The 13,663-nt window shown below is 43.0% G+C and overlaps 1 pseudogene; it reads right to left on the bottom strand.

Annotated features, from left to right (window-relative positions):
* Positions 1 to 7,169: 7,169 nt before the first annotated feature.
* LOC100989391 (peroxiredoxin-6-like) lies at positions 7,170 to 10,509 on the bottom strand (annotated as a pseudogene).
* Between the last annotated feature and the right edge of the window lie 3,154 nt (positions 10,510 to 13,663).

Here is a 13,663-nt window from a genome sequence, read left to right as displayed (position 1 = left end):
TCAAGCCCACTGCTGTCAACCTGGGTGGACTTGCACTGGGGAGGGGAAGTGGGGGAGTGGAGAGGACCTTTTGTGAGTCTAATCATGGTGCATCCTTTCCCGATAATCTCACAAGCGTTTACCTCTGACTTTTCCTATAAGTTATCAAGGTCTAGTGGCGAGGTGTTTCAGTCCCCCCTGCTGCCATAACAAATTACCACAGACTGGGAGGCTTACATCACACAATGGCATCTCCTCACAATGCTGGAGCTGGAAGACTGAGGTCAGGGTGTCAGTAGGGTTGGCTCCTTCTCCAGCCTCTCTCTTTGGCCTGTAGATGGCCGAATTCTCCTTGTGTCTCCACTCAGTCCTCTGTCTGTGTGTGTCTGTGTCCCTGTTTCCTCTTCGTATAAGGATGCCAGTCAGATTGGATGAGGGACCACCCTAATAACCTAACTCTAACTTAATTACTTCTTTAAAGATCTTATTGCCAGATGCAGACACATTCTGAGTCACGGGGAATTAGAAATTTTATTTTCTTTTTTTTGTAGAGACGAGGTCTCACTATGCTGCTCAGGCTGGTCTCAAACTCCTGGCCTTGAGCCGTCCTCCCACCTTGGCCTCCCAAAGTGCTGGGATTACAGGCGTGAGCCAGTATGCCCAGCAGATTAAGACTTCTGCATGTAAATTTGGGTGAGGGGATATAACTCAGCCATAACACAAGGCAAACACTGTATCAGGTATAAAGACCAGACACCAAGGGGCAGACTTCCAAGGCAGAGTCAGGGAAAATGGAGCCCCACGTTGCGCCACTGTCAGCCTCTCCGCCTCCCTGAACTCCCGGCACTCAGGCTCTCTTGCCACCAGAGGGATTAGAAAAGCAAATAAGAAGACTGCTTCCTGTGAACACTTGCCTCCAATTTACTGTCCATTTTCTACAAGATTTCCTTATTAGTATGAGCTGACTGGGAGAGTTTTAGATGGGCTGCCCCGGTGGTGGTCAAATGGTGCCCTTCACAAATCCAACCCAAGCTCTGCTCTTTGAGCTGTGGGCCAGGTACACTTGTGAGGAAGGGCATCTTTTTCTTCGTGTAAAGCACTGAGGGAGAAGCAAAGGAAAAATCAGTTAGGTAAACAGTTAAGGCTGGTCCTCGGAGAAGCAGCCTGCCTGAAAAATCGCAGCTACAGGCAAAAATAGAGCAGCCTGGGGAAAACTGAGGCTGCATCTGCACAGACAAGCACGCAAGGTCCGGCACAGAAGCCTTTTGTTCTTCGTGTGATTAACCAGCTCCCAGGGAAAAGTTTCCCCTTCTCTTCAGACAGGTACACAGTGGGCTCCGTGGGAACTTGCACAGGGAGGAGGGGGCTTCCCTAAAACAAACCCACAGTTACACGGACAAGAGAAGCGGTGCTTTGTGCTTGCCTAGAGTCATACCCACAACTACATAGATAAGGGGTGGGGTTCACAGACAGCTTTTCACATAAGAGAAGTTACTCAAACAGCTACGTAGATGAGAGGAGTTTCTTCTAAAAGCTTTTGGACTCAATTGTAAAAACGGCAGCCCACTCAGGCTCCCCTTTGCACAGTGGAGAGCTTGCTTTTTTTGCTCATTAAACTTTTGCTCCAACCTCACTCTTTGCGTCCACACTCCTTAATTCTTTTGGTTGTGAGACAACGAGCTTGGATAACACCTTGGACAATGAGACCAGTGTCCCTGACCTGTTTCAGCACCATCTATCCAGGGGCCTCATCCATCTAGAGGGAGCACTTTTTCTAATACATGCCACGGGGGGGGCCCACCTTCTCGTTTTTTTTGTTTTTTTTTTTAAGAGGTAATTTCTCACTCTGTCACCCAGGCTGGAGTGCAGTGGCACAATTGACAAGTGGCACTGCAACCTTGACCTCCTGGGCTCAAGAGATCCTCCCACCTCAGCCTCCTGAGTAGCTGGACTACAGGTGCATGCCACCATGCCTGGCTATTTTTCTTTTTCTAATTTTTTAAACTTTTATTTTAGATTTAGGGTAGATGTGCAGATTTGTTACATAGGTAAACATGTCACGGGGTTTGTTGTACAGATTATTTCATCACCCAGGAACTAAGCCAAGTACCTGTTAGTTATTTTTCCTTATCCTCTCCCTCCTCCCACTCTCCACCCTCAGAGTCCCCAGTGTGTGTGTGTTCCCCTCTTTGTGTCCACATGTTCTCATCATTTAGCTCTCAGTTATAAGTGAGAATATGTGCTATTTGGTTTTCTGTTCCTGCTTTAGTTTGCTAAGGATAATGGTGGGGGGGGCCATCTTAATATTCCTGCAAAATCATCATATAGGCTCTGCATCATTTAGTCCTTTTTTTTTTTTGCCTTCTGGAAGCAAAACATCTAAAAGAGAAAAAAATGATTATTGTGTTCAGGAAATCCCCTGAAGCCATTCTCAGTGAAGCTTCAATTTGGTCTGTGAAGAGCGGTGTAGCCGAGGTTCAGGAGAGGAAACTTTCTTTTTTTTTTTTATTGTTAAATATATTCCTAAGAATATTTTAATCACTGTTATGTACATCTTTTGTCATATCATTATATCTATCATTTGATTGTTTGTATATTGGAAAGCTACTACTTTATTTTACACTTTTTTTTTTTAGTATTTATTGATCATTCTTGGGTGTTTCTTGCAGAGGGGGATTTGGCAGGGTCATAGGACAATAGTGGAGCGAAGGTCAGCAGATAAACATGTGAACAAAGGTCTCTGGTTTTCCTAGGCAGAGGGCCCTGCCGCCTTCCGCAGTGTTTGTGTCCCTGGGTACTTGAGATTAGGGAGTGGTGATGACTCTTAACGAGCATGCTGCCTTCAAGCATCTGTTTAATAAAGCACATCTTGCACCACCCTTAATCCATTTAACCCTTAGTGGACACAGCACATGTTTCAGAGAGCACGGGGTTGGGGGTAAGGTCATAGATAACAGCATCCCGAGGCAGAAGAATTTTTCTTAGTACAGAACAAAATGGAGTCTCCTATGTCTACTTCTTTCTACACAGACACAGTAACAATCTGATCTCTCTTTCTTTTCCCCACATTTCCCCCTTTTCTATTCGACAAAACCGCCATTGTCATCATGGCCCATTCTTGATGGTCACTGTCTCTGTTGGGTACACCTCCCAGACGGGGCGGCCGGGCAGAGGCGCTCCTCACCTCCCAGACGGGGCGGCCGGGCAGAGGTGCTAGGAGAGGAAACTTTCATGGTGAGCATGATAAAAGCTTCCAACTCAAAGGCAAGATTCCTACAGAGGGCCTGTTACTGCTCATCTTACCCATGTTTTCACTCAGCTGCCTGACTCTTACAGAATACTGGGGTTTCAACAAAAATTATTTCACTTGTATAACTTTTGCTATTTTTTGGATAGGTAGTATAGTTACATGTATTCAAATTTTCAAAATCTCATGCTTGAAATTTCAAAATGTATGAAAGACTCTGCAGCCAGACACCACCTGAGGGGATCAGCCCTGCTAAAAGTGTGGGTCATGGCCCAGCTGTGTCAGCATCACCTTGTTGGAAATGCAGACCCTGCCCTCAATCTGTGGAATCAGAATCTGCATTTTAATAAAATCCAGGCGATCCATAAAAATCCAGGACTGTTGTAGATGCGTGAGCGTAAACATCGCGAACCCGAGTCTTCGTGGGCGTAAACGTGGCGAACCCGAGTCTTCGTGGGCGTAAACGTGGCGAACCCGAGTCTTCCTGGGCGTAAACGTGGCGAACCCGAGTCTTTGTGGGCGTAAAAATGGCGAACCCGAGTCTTCGTGGGCGTAAACGTCGCGAACCCGAGTCTTCGTGGGCGTAAACGTCGCGAACCCGAGTCTTCGTGGGCGTAAACGTGGTGAACCCGAGTCTTCGTGGGCGTAAACGTGGCGAACCCGAGTCTTCGTGGGCGTAAACATCGCGAACCCGAGTCTTCGTGGGCGTAAATGTGGCGAACCCGAGTCTTCCTGGGTGTAAACGTGGCGAACCCGAGTCTTCGTGGGCGTAAAAATGGCGAACCCGAGTCTTCGTGGGCGTAAACGTCGCGAACCCGAGTCTTCGTGGGCGTAAACGTGGCGAACCCGAGTCTGCCTGGGCGTAAACGTGGCGAACCCGAGTCTTCGTGGGCGTAAACGTGGCGAACCCGAGTCTGCCTGGGCGTAAACGTGGCGAACCCGAGTCTTCGTGGGCGTAAACGTGGCGAACCCGAGTCTTCGTGGGCGTAAACGTGGCGAACCCGAGTCTTCGTGGGCGTAAACGTGGCGAACCCGAGTCTTCGTGGGCGTAAACGTGGCGAACCCGAGTCTTCCTGGGCGTAAACGTGGCGAACCCGAGTCTTCCTGGGCGTAAACGTGGCGAACCCGAGTCTTCGTGGGCGTAAACGTGGCGAACCCGAGTCTTCCTGGGCGTAAACGTGGCGAACCCGAGTCTTCGTGGGCGTAAACGTCGCGAACCGGAGTCTTCGTGGGCGTAAACATGGCGAACCCGAGTCTTCGTGGGCATAAACGTCGTGAACCTGAGTCTTCGTGGGCGTAAACGTCGCGAACCCGAGTCTTCGTGAGTGTAAACATTGCGAACCTGAGTCTTGGCTACAGCGCTTTCTCAATACCAGCACGGGAAGGCAGCCCAAGTTCAACTACGTCTTATTAGCACCCATGTCTTAGGATGGCCTAATTTACAAATCCGTAACACCTACAGCCACATGGGTTAGTCAGCAGAGCCAGCAGGTGGATGGATGTCTAAGATCAAGGCAATGAGTTTCACTAGCTTTGTTGCATAGAGCTAATCTGAGCAAGCGTATGAATACAACCCTCCACCCCACAAAACAACTGATCACATGAAGAGGCCTACTTCAGGGGATACAAGTGGCCACAGTTTGAAAGTTCTTGCTCACTTAGAGGAGTGTGAGTTAGGAGAGAGAGAATATTGTCCTACTTTTCTTCTACTATTAAAAGGTCACTTATACTTTTCGAGTTTCTGTTTGAAGGCTCTAGAACTGATTCTGACGAATGTCCTATAATATCTCATCCTCCATTTCTACAAGGGAAGAAAAGAATACTGCAAAGCCTCTACCTAGAAGTTAGAGTATCACGGCCTAACCTCCATCTCAAACAAATACGTGTGTGTTGTGGTAGGCATTAATAGATGTAATTTAGTACTGGTTGCTCCTTTTGCTAATTTGGATAATCCTTCAATGGATATAAGTAAGTTGAAAAGCAAATTATGCTTGGTTTCCACTTATTAAATGCAATCCAGTGTTGTGAATATAATGTCAGTTACTGTAGGTCTTAGGCATCCATAATTTCAAAGGACTGTTTCTGCATATATGAGTAAATACTTATATATTCTGTCCCCTCTCTGTCTCACGAAAGGGAGCTTGTTCAAGGCTGTGGGTCCCTTGACCCCAACCTTTCCATTTGTATACATTCTCTCATTTCTGCTGCAAGGACTGACTGTGTGGACGCTCAACTGTGAAGCAGTGTCAGGCATAGAAGCTTTGTTTAGCTGGACTTTGAGCTCCATCAGAGCTGACTGGGTGAGACCCTCAAGGCTTAAATTATGATAAATGAGACAAAAATGTTATTTGCTGCTCTTTTCTGAAGTCACAAAATAACTTATTTTAAAATTATTATGAATCTGTTTTCTAAAAGGGATAATACATGTAAATGGTACAAACAGTAAAATGAAACAAGGTCAATGGTAAAAGGAAGTCTCTTACCCTTGACCTCGAGTCATCTAGTTTTCTTCCCAAGGGCAACTAATGTTACATTGTCTTCTGCAGCTTTTGCAGTCCCTCATCCAGGTGTCTCTTGCTTTGCTTCCAAGAAGGCAATTTATCACAAAAGAGCAACAGATTGCATTAAACAGTTCTATTTTTTACAGTGGGAGACTTCATAGCTTTCTAAAATTTCCAGGTCTAAACCTGGGAGACAGTGCCTGCAGACTGGCTTTTTAGGAATAAAGGAAACTCCACAGATCCTTGCATGCACTGGGTTGTTCCATATAGAATTAATCCTGCTTCTATTGATGGAGCAAATATTTATTTACAAAATTCCTCTGCTTCTTACTGAGACAGGCATTGAGAAACAGAATGATACGGCCCCTTAGGGCTACCAGTAAAAACCAGTGAGTTCATGGAACATTTCTCATCCTTCACAATGACCTCTCATGTCTTTTTTAGAAGTATCCTCTAAGTTCCTGATTCCAAATTAGTTTGGGTAACACATACAGAAACTGAAAGTGATTTAGGCAACCGCAATTTTAAATATTAACATTTACATCAAAATAGACATTGATACATTGCGTATTTTTTTTCAGTTTTAACAAAGGATTTTATTTGTTGTTCCCTAAAAAGTAAAATCAAGAAAATAGCAAAACCCACTGCAAGAAGAGTTCTACAATAAAACATTTTCAGTCATTCTCTCTTTCTGTCTCATGGTGTACTCTTTCATGTACACGTCATCAGAAAGCAGATTGATAAAGGCAAACCCTGTGTGAAAGGCACATGGCACTAGGATTGCTCACCCCTGCTACACCTCCTTGGAAGCCAAGGGAAGCCTTTTCTGCAGTCTCCCCATTTTGATAGAAACTTATCACAATTTTTTTTTTTTTGAGATGAAGTCTCGCTCTGTCGCCCAGGCTGGAGTGCAGTGGTGCGATCTCGGCTCACTGCAAGCTCTGCCTCCCAGGTTCCCGCCATTCTCCTGCCTCAGCCTCCTGAGTAGCTGGGACTACAGGCACCCGCCACCACGCCCGGCTAATTTTTTGTATTTTTAGTAGAGACGGGGTTTCACCGTTTTAACCAGGATGGTCTGGATCTCCTGACCTCGTGATCCACCCCCCTCTGCCTCCCAAAGTGCTGGGATTACAGGTATGAGCCACTGCGCCTGGCCACAAAAAAATTTTTTTATAGCAAAATATTTAAAGGTCTCTTCCCTTGTTCTTCACTTCAGTTATCTACTAGAAAGGTACAGAATTAAAAAGTTTTTTTTCCCCCGGCTATGATCCAAACAATATTAAAGAACATCTGGGTTACTCTAAGTTCCTGGGTTTTATACTTGGATATTTACAGAGGAGTTGAACCTCAAGTTCTGCCACTCTTCAAAATGGGTGACTGAAGACAGGTTGTAATAGGACAGTTTAAAAAATTGATAGTCATTCTCTGATGGAGGGAAAGATTGATAGTCATTCTCTGATGGAGGGAAGCAAGCTTTCTCAACCATCAACAAATATGACCTCATTGGTCACAAGCCCTGCAGAGATCCAACAAGATTTGAGTTTTAAATACAGAACATATTTCAAAGAGAACCAGTAGAGAGTGCTGATGTATGAACAGAATTGAATGCTGGTGAAGACAGAGTGTAAAGAATCCCAAGAAACTTTTAGTGCCAGTTTTCATTTAATAAGCCAGTAGTATAGCAAACTAAAAACCTTGGTGTGATGACACCAGGATGTTTTCATGGAATTGCAGCAGGAAAACATGATTGGCAGCGGATGCCCTCTGGCTCACAGCACCAACTTCTCCAAGAGACTTAAGGCTGGGGTGCGGGGCGGAGGTATTTCTTGCCAGATGGGAGCTCCTTGGTGAAGACTCCTTTCAGGAAAAGGTTTTTGGCCTCCTCTTCAGGAATCACTGGAAGGACCATGACACTATCCCCACCTTCCAATCAACTGGGGTGGCAACCCTCTTTTCTGCTGTCAGCTGGAGAGAGGTGACTACCCTGAGAATCTCATCAAAGTTCCTGCCAGTGGTAGCCAGGTAGATGATAGACAGCTTCGGCTTCTTACCAGGACCAATAACAAACACCACACGAGCTGTCACAGGCATGTCCTTTTCATCCTTCTCCACTGGATCCAGCATGCCCAACAGGATGAAAAGGTCCGGATTCTTATCGTGGATGATGGGAAAAGGTAACTTTTCTGTGGGTTCTTCACCATTGTAAGCATTGATATTGCTCCAGGCAAGACAGTCCTCAACACGGTCTATCGAAAGGGTAATCCGCTAGGTGCGGTGGCTCACACCTGTAATCCCAGCACTTTGGGAGGCTGAGGTGGGCAGATCACGAGGTCAGGAGTTCAAAACCAGCCTGACCAACATGGTGAAACCCCGTCTCTACTAAAGATACAAAAATTAGCTGGGCGTGTTGTTGCACACCTGTAGTCCTAGCTACTCAGGAGGCTGAGGCAGGAGAATTGCTTAAACCCAGGATGCAGAGATTGCAGTGAGCCGAGATTGCAGTGAGCCAACATTGCACCACTGCACTCCAGCCTGGGCGACAGAGCAAGACTCCGTCTCAAAAAAAGAAAAATAAAAATAAAGAAAAAAGAAAGGTCAATCAACTTAACATTCTTCTTGGCAAATTCCGGTGCCAGTTTTGCAGCTCTGCCAAGCTCTGTGGCGCACACTGGGGTAAAGTCCCGAGGGTGGGAGAAGAGAATGCCCAGTGAGTTTCCCAGGAAGTCCTGGAAATGGATGCAGCCGGCAGTGGTATTGGCCTCAAAGTTGGGAGCCACGTCCCCAAGAAGCCGACCTCCGGGCATAGCATTGGCGGTGACGAGGAGGCGCAGCTTAGACGGCAACCAACCCGGTGGTTCTGGCGAAGAAGACATTGTGTATTTACATACAAAAGTCATACGGGGTTTTAAGATAAAATAGAAGCCTTCAAAGAAAAATTAGGCCTGTGATAGCATATTTTACTGTACCACTAGAGGAAATCCTTGGAAAATTTGCCAAGCATTATAAATAGATAAGTCGCTGTGGAAGTTGAATGATGAAATAACCTTGGCATATGCAAAATGAAGAGCAAAGAGCAGGTGTTAAAATTGGGATGTGGGAGGTTACAAGTTCTTCAACGCCTCAATCCAGTGAATACAATTTAATGATGTAACCGTCCATGATTTAAATAAAAAAAAATTGATAAAACCCTATTGCATCTCACAATATGTCCTATGTCAATAGGATGTTTTTTGTACATGGTGCAATGAGAATATTTTTCCTATACTCCTAAAATTAAGATAATTGAAATTCTACTGTCAAATGTTGATTTAAACATTTTTATTGCCTTTATCAAACACAGCATTGTAATACATGTTTTAAAAAAAGGTGAGCTCTAGGATGGGCGCAGTGGCTCACGTCTGTAATCCTAGCACTTTGGGAGGCCGAGGCTGGTAGATCATCTGAGGTCAAGAGTTCGAGACCAGCCTGGCCAACATGACAAAACTCTGTCTCTACTAAAAATACAAAAATTAGCCGGGTGTGGTGGTGTGAGCCTGTAATCCCAGCTGCTTGGGAGTCTGAGGCAGGAGGATCGCTTGAACCTGGGAGGTGGAGGTTGCAGTGAGGCGAGATTGTAATACCACTGCACTCCAGTCTGGGCGACAGAGAGAGAATCTGTCTCAAAAAAAAAAAAAAAAAAAAAGAATAAAAGAAAAAAAGGTAAGTTCTATTGCGTACAGACAGCCAATTTGCTCTTTGTTATTAGAAAAACTAGAGTGGTAGTTAGAGAATAATTATTAAGAAATGGTAAAAAAAAAAAATGTGAAAAGAAAATTTTTTACCCCAATGTTGGTTTGTTGAAAATCTCATGATTTCTGATTTCCTTTTGCTAACATAAATTTGTTTGACTGCTCTGAGCCTTTTCTCATCCCAATGCATGCCCAATTCTATTATGAGATTTTTTTTTTTTTTGGTAAATTGATTTAAATTATTTTAATATATTTTAGCATACTGATTTATATACTGCTGATTCATCTGATGGAATGTACTGATAATTAGTATAGAGTGTGGCATATGTGTCAGTGTGAATTAACTTTAATCTACACCTTATAGATGGCTGATTAGCATTTGAACTGCCTCAATTGGCAATCTACACTTGAGAGGTAGACTCAGCAAGACTTCAAATATTGATGTCTAAATCTAAACCACAGGCATTGTGAATTAGCACAAGGAATAGAGGAAAAATGATTTCATTGGTGAAATTAGCAAACTTCTAGACATGTGGTGGGAAAGAGAGGTTTTACAGGCTCTACTACCCTTGAAGAAAGGAGTTATAAGAATCTGTTTAAGACCCACATCCAAGTAGCCCCTTGGGGTCGGGCTCCCTTCAATCCTGTGATCCCACCCTCAATGGATGACTATTGAACCTCAGGAAGTTTTCTGATCCTATCAACAAAATATCATTGCATCTGCCTTGGAGTGAACCTTTTGTGTGATGTGCTTGTCAGGGCATCTGAGGACTGAGAGTGGTTAAGAGGCTATATGGCTGTCTTACTGCTTACTTGCTATTAGATATCTGTCGGAGCAACCAAGCATGTCTGAGATTTGCTTTCCTTGTAAGACCACTTGGAAGCAAAGGAGTAAAGGTCAAGATTGGTAGAAACAACTGGAATCCAAGGATATTCATCATTGGTTGCTGTTGTCCAGTGAACAAATACTTTTCATATCAGTATTGAACATTTAGGTTTAAATACCTGACCACAGTTGGAGAGGCACTGCTCATCTATCTTGGTGCATGTTCCATGTGCGTTTGAAAAGTATGTGTATTTTGACATTGAGTGGAACCTTCTACCCAGACACCTTAGGTCAGGTTGGTCAAGTTACTGCCATTCAAATCTATATCCTTACTGATTTTCTGTCTGCTCTATCAATTACTGAGATGAGTGCTGAAGTCTCCAGTAATAACTGCATTTGCTGACTTCTTCTATCATTTTTATCAATTTTTGCTTTATTTATTTGGAAGCTCTATAATTAGTTGACATATATTTAGGGTTGCTACCTTGTCTTGATGAATTGACCCTTTTTATCATCATGTAATGTCCCTTTTTATCCCTGGTAATATTACTTATTCTGAAGTCTACTTTGTCTGATACTAATATAGCCACTCCAGTTAGTTATGATTAATATTTACATGAAATATTCAGTTTTTCCTCCTATAAAAGTCCTATAAACCTTTAGATTCTCTGTGACAAATGAACATCTCTAATGGCAGAAAATGGGGGAGTGTTTGGGTGGAATTTCAATCCCAGATATTTTACTGTCACTAAATTGTATGCCATCTATTATAATAAGTAATATATAACTTCATAGAACAGTTGTTAGAACTGTCTCAGAATCCATTTCTGAGATGTATTTTGTAAATATGAGTATGAACCTCTTCTTTTCTAAATATAATGACTCTAAATATTAAAGTCCTTATAAAAAATAATACCTTTAAAATACATTCCTTTAAAATAAATTCATTTTAAGTGTTTTAAAAATGAACCTAAGGCTGAGTGCAGTGGCTCAGCCTGTAATCTCAGCACTTCGGGAGGCCAAGGTGGGCAAATCACCTGAGGTCAGGAGTTCGAGACGAGCCTGGCCAACATGGTGAAACCTCATCTCCACTAAAAATACAAAAATTAGCTGGATGTGATGGTGGGAACCTGTAATCCCAGCTACTCAGGAGGCTGAGGCGGGAGAATCGCCTGAATCCAGGTGGGAGAGGCTGCAGTGAACCGAGATGGCGCCACTGAACTCCAGCCTGGGTGACAGAGCAAGACTGTCTCAAAACAAAAAACAAAACAAAAAACTAACCTAATATAAAAGATATAGCCATGATATAGAAGGTATTCTTTTACACAAACTTACAAAACCTAATATTGATCCTCTTTGCTAAAACTATTGAATGGCCTTTAATATTCTCTTGTATGTTCATAATGTATCTGTCCAGTCTAATGAAATATTGTGCCTCAATTTGTTCAGGGATAATGGTACAATAAAATATAGGTTTAAGCATGAAAACCTTGTCAATACAATTTATTATATTTTTTTTTTGTAGGTTACAGTGCTGCAAAAAATCATGACATCTTAAAGCTGTGCTTATAAACCATCCAGCATATAACTGTGCTCCTTTCTGAGCTAAGAAAGTTATTAAAGAAAAAAAATATTAACAGTAAAATAACAGAAAAATATTTATTTTTAGAAGAATTGGTATTCCCCTGTTAATTAAAACATTATTGCTTTCATTTTTTATGAAAGCAACATTTTCATTTTGATTTAAATGCTGATGTAAAACAAACATAATTATTGCCTTTTTCTTCTAAGTCCTTAAAGTGTATCCTCTCATTCTCCCTTTGCAAAGTGGATTTACAAGTAAACAGCTGTTGGTTTATTTCTTCTTCTCTAAGGAATTTTGATCACAGTACCAGAAATTTTTAAATCTATTAGTAGGAGGCAACAAAAGGAGGTTAAAAACCACAAAATACAAAAATATGTTGATATGTTGTAACAAGGGTGTTTAAAATAAAATTCTTTTTTTTTTTTCATTTTTTCTTTTTTTAAGAGACAAGGTCTCACTCTGCTTAGAGTGTAGTGGTGCCATCATAGCTCACTGTAGCTTCCACTTCCTGGTTCAAGGGATCCTCCCTCCTCAGCCTCCAGGGTAGCTGGGACTTCAGGTGTGCACCACAGTGCCCAGCTAATTTTTAATTTTTCTGGAGACAGACTCTTGCTACGTTACCCAGGCTGGTCTCAAAATCCTGGCCTCAAGTGATTCTCCCACCTCAGTCTCCCAAAGTGCTGGGATTACAGGCATGAGCCACTGTGCCTGGCCTTAAAATGAGATTATCGGAGTGGCTAGGCTTTTGGACAGAGAAAGATGAATACCCTTAAATGTCTTTATTTCAAGCAGAGAACCACTAAGAAACAAAACCAAACAAAAAAATCAATTGCTTTATGGGTTTGTCAAGAGTTTAGCTCTGTTAGGGCAGCCACAGTGAGAAAGGTCAGCTACTAGGTCATAGAATGGCAAAGATAAGCTATTGGGGATTAGATGCTGGTGGTGGACTAGAGACCCATAATGCTAACGAGGCGTTGAAGGTCAAGTCTCTCATAAGGCAGCAAAGGGTAGGCAGGTCCGCAGACGGCGAAGGACTGAGATCTGCACGCGAAGAGGTCATCTTAGGCCTTCCGAGGTAGAATAAAACAATCGGAATGTTACAGCTGGGAGGGAAAAGCATTATCTTAACACAAACAATAAGCACATTGTTCATGAGTTTAGAGGAGAGATTGTCCCATAAAAAGAAGACACTCAGTATCACAGTATTAACTGAGGAAAGAAATGGAAAATATCATGCAATTAGACAGCCACAAATGAGATGTTACATTAAACTTGAATATCACCCACAAGATACTGAGCATGATGTGTTTAAGCATTAATGTCCTAAGCTACTCGTGCTGGAAGAACATTCACGGTATTATACATGATGTGCCAGAGTACTGCATGAAAGAGGCCCCTTTTCATTTCTAATGAGCAGCCGAAAGTGGCAAAGGGTTGTAGAATCTCTCATATACCATTTCAAGTTTCCAGTGATATTCATTTCTATGGAAAGGGTGCAGAGAAACCAGCATTTGTTTTGATGGGACAGAAAACTGCAGCAATCTATATCCAATGGCAGACACGATGGTAAAGATATGTTGGAGGCAATATAGCCACAGAAGCCAATGGATCACACCTCTGTGCACAAAGATTGTATTTTGAGCAGTATTATAGGGCCAAGATGATAGCTCTTAAACTGCCCTCATGCATTGCTTCTTTTCTTTTTCTTCCTTTTTTTTGAGGGAGGGTCTCACTCTACCATCCAGGCTGGAGTGCAGAGGTGCCATCTCAGCTCACTGCAGCCTCAACCTGGAGAGC

The sequence above is a fragment of the Pan paniscus genome, chromosome 3 (assembly GCF_029289425.2).
Source record: "Pan paniscus chromosome 3, NHGRI_mPanPan1-v2.0_pri, whole genome shotgun sequence".
Classification (NCBI taxonomy): Eukaryota; Metazoa; Chordata; class Mammalia; order Primates; family Hominidae; genus Pan; species Pan paniscus.
Note: the sequence above shows the minus strand (reverse complement) of the source record. Positions and strands in the feature narration are given on the sequence as shown.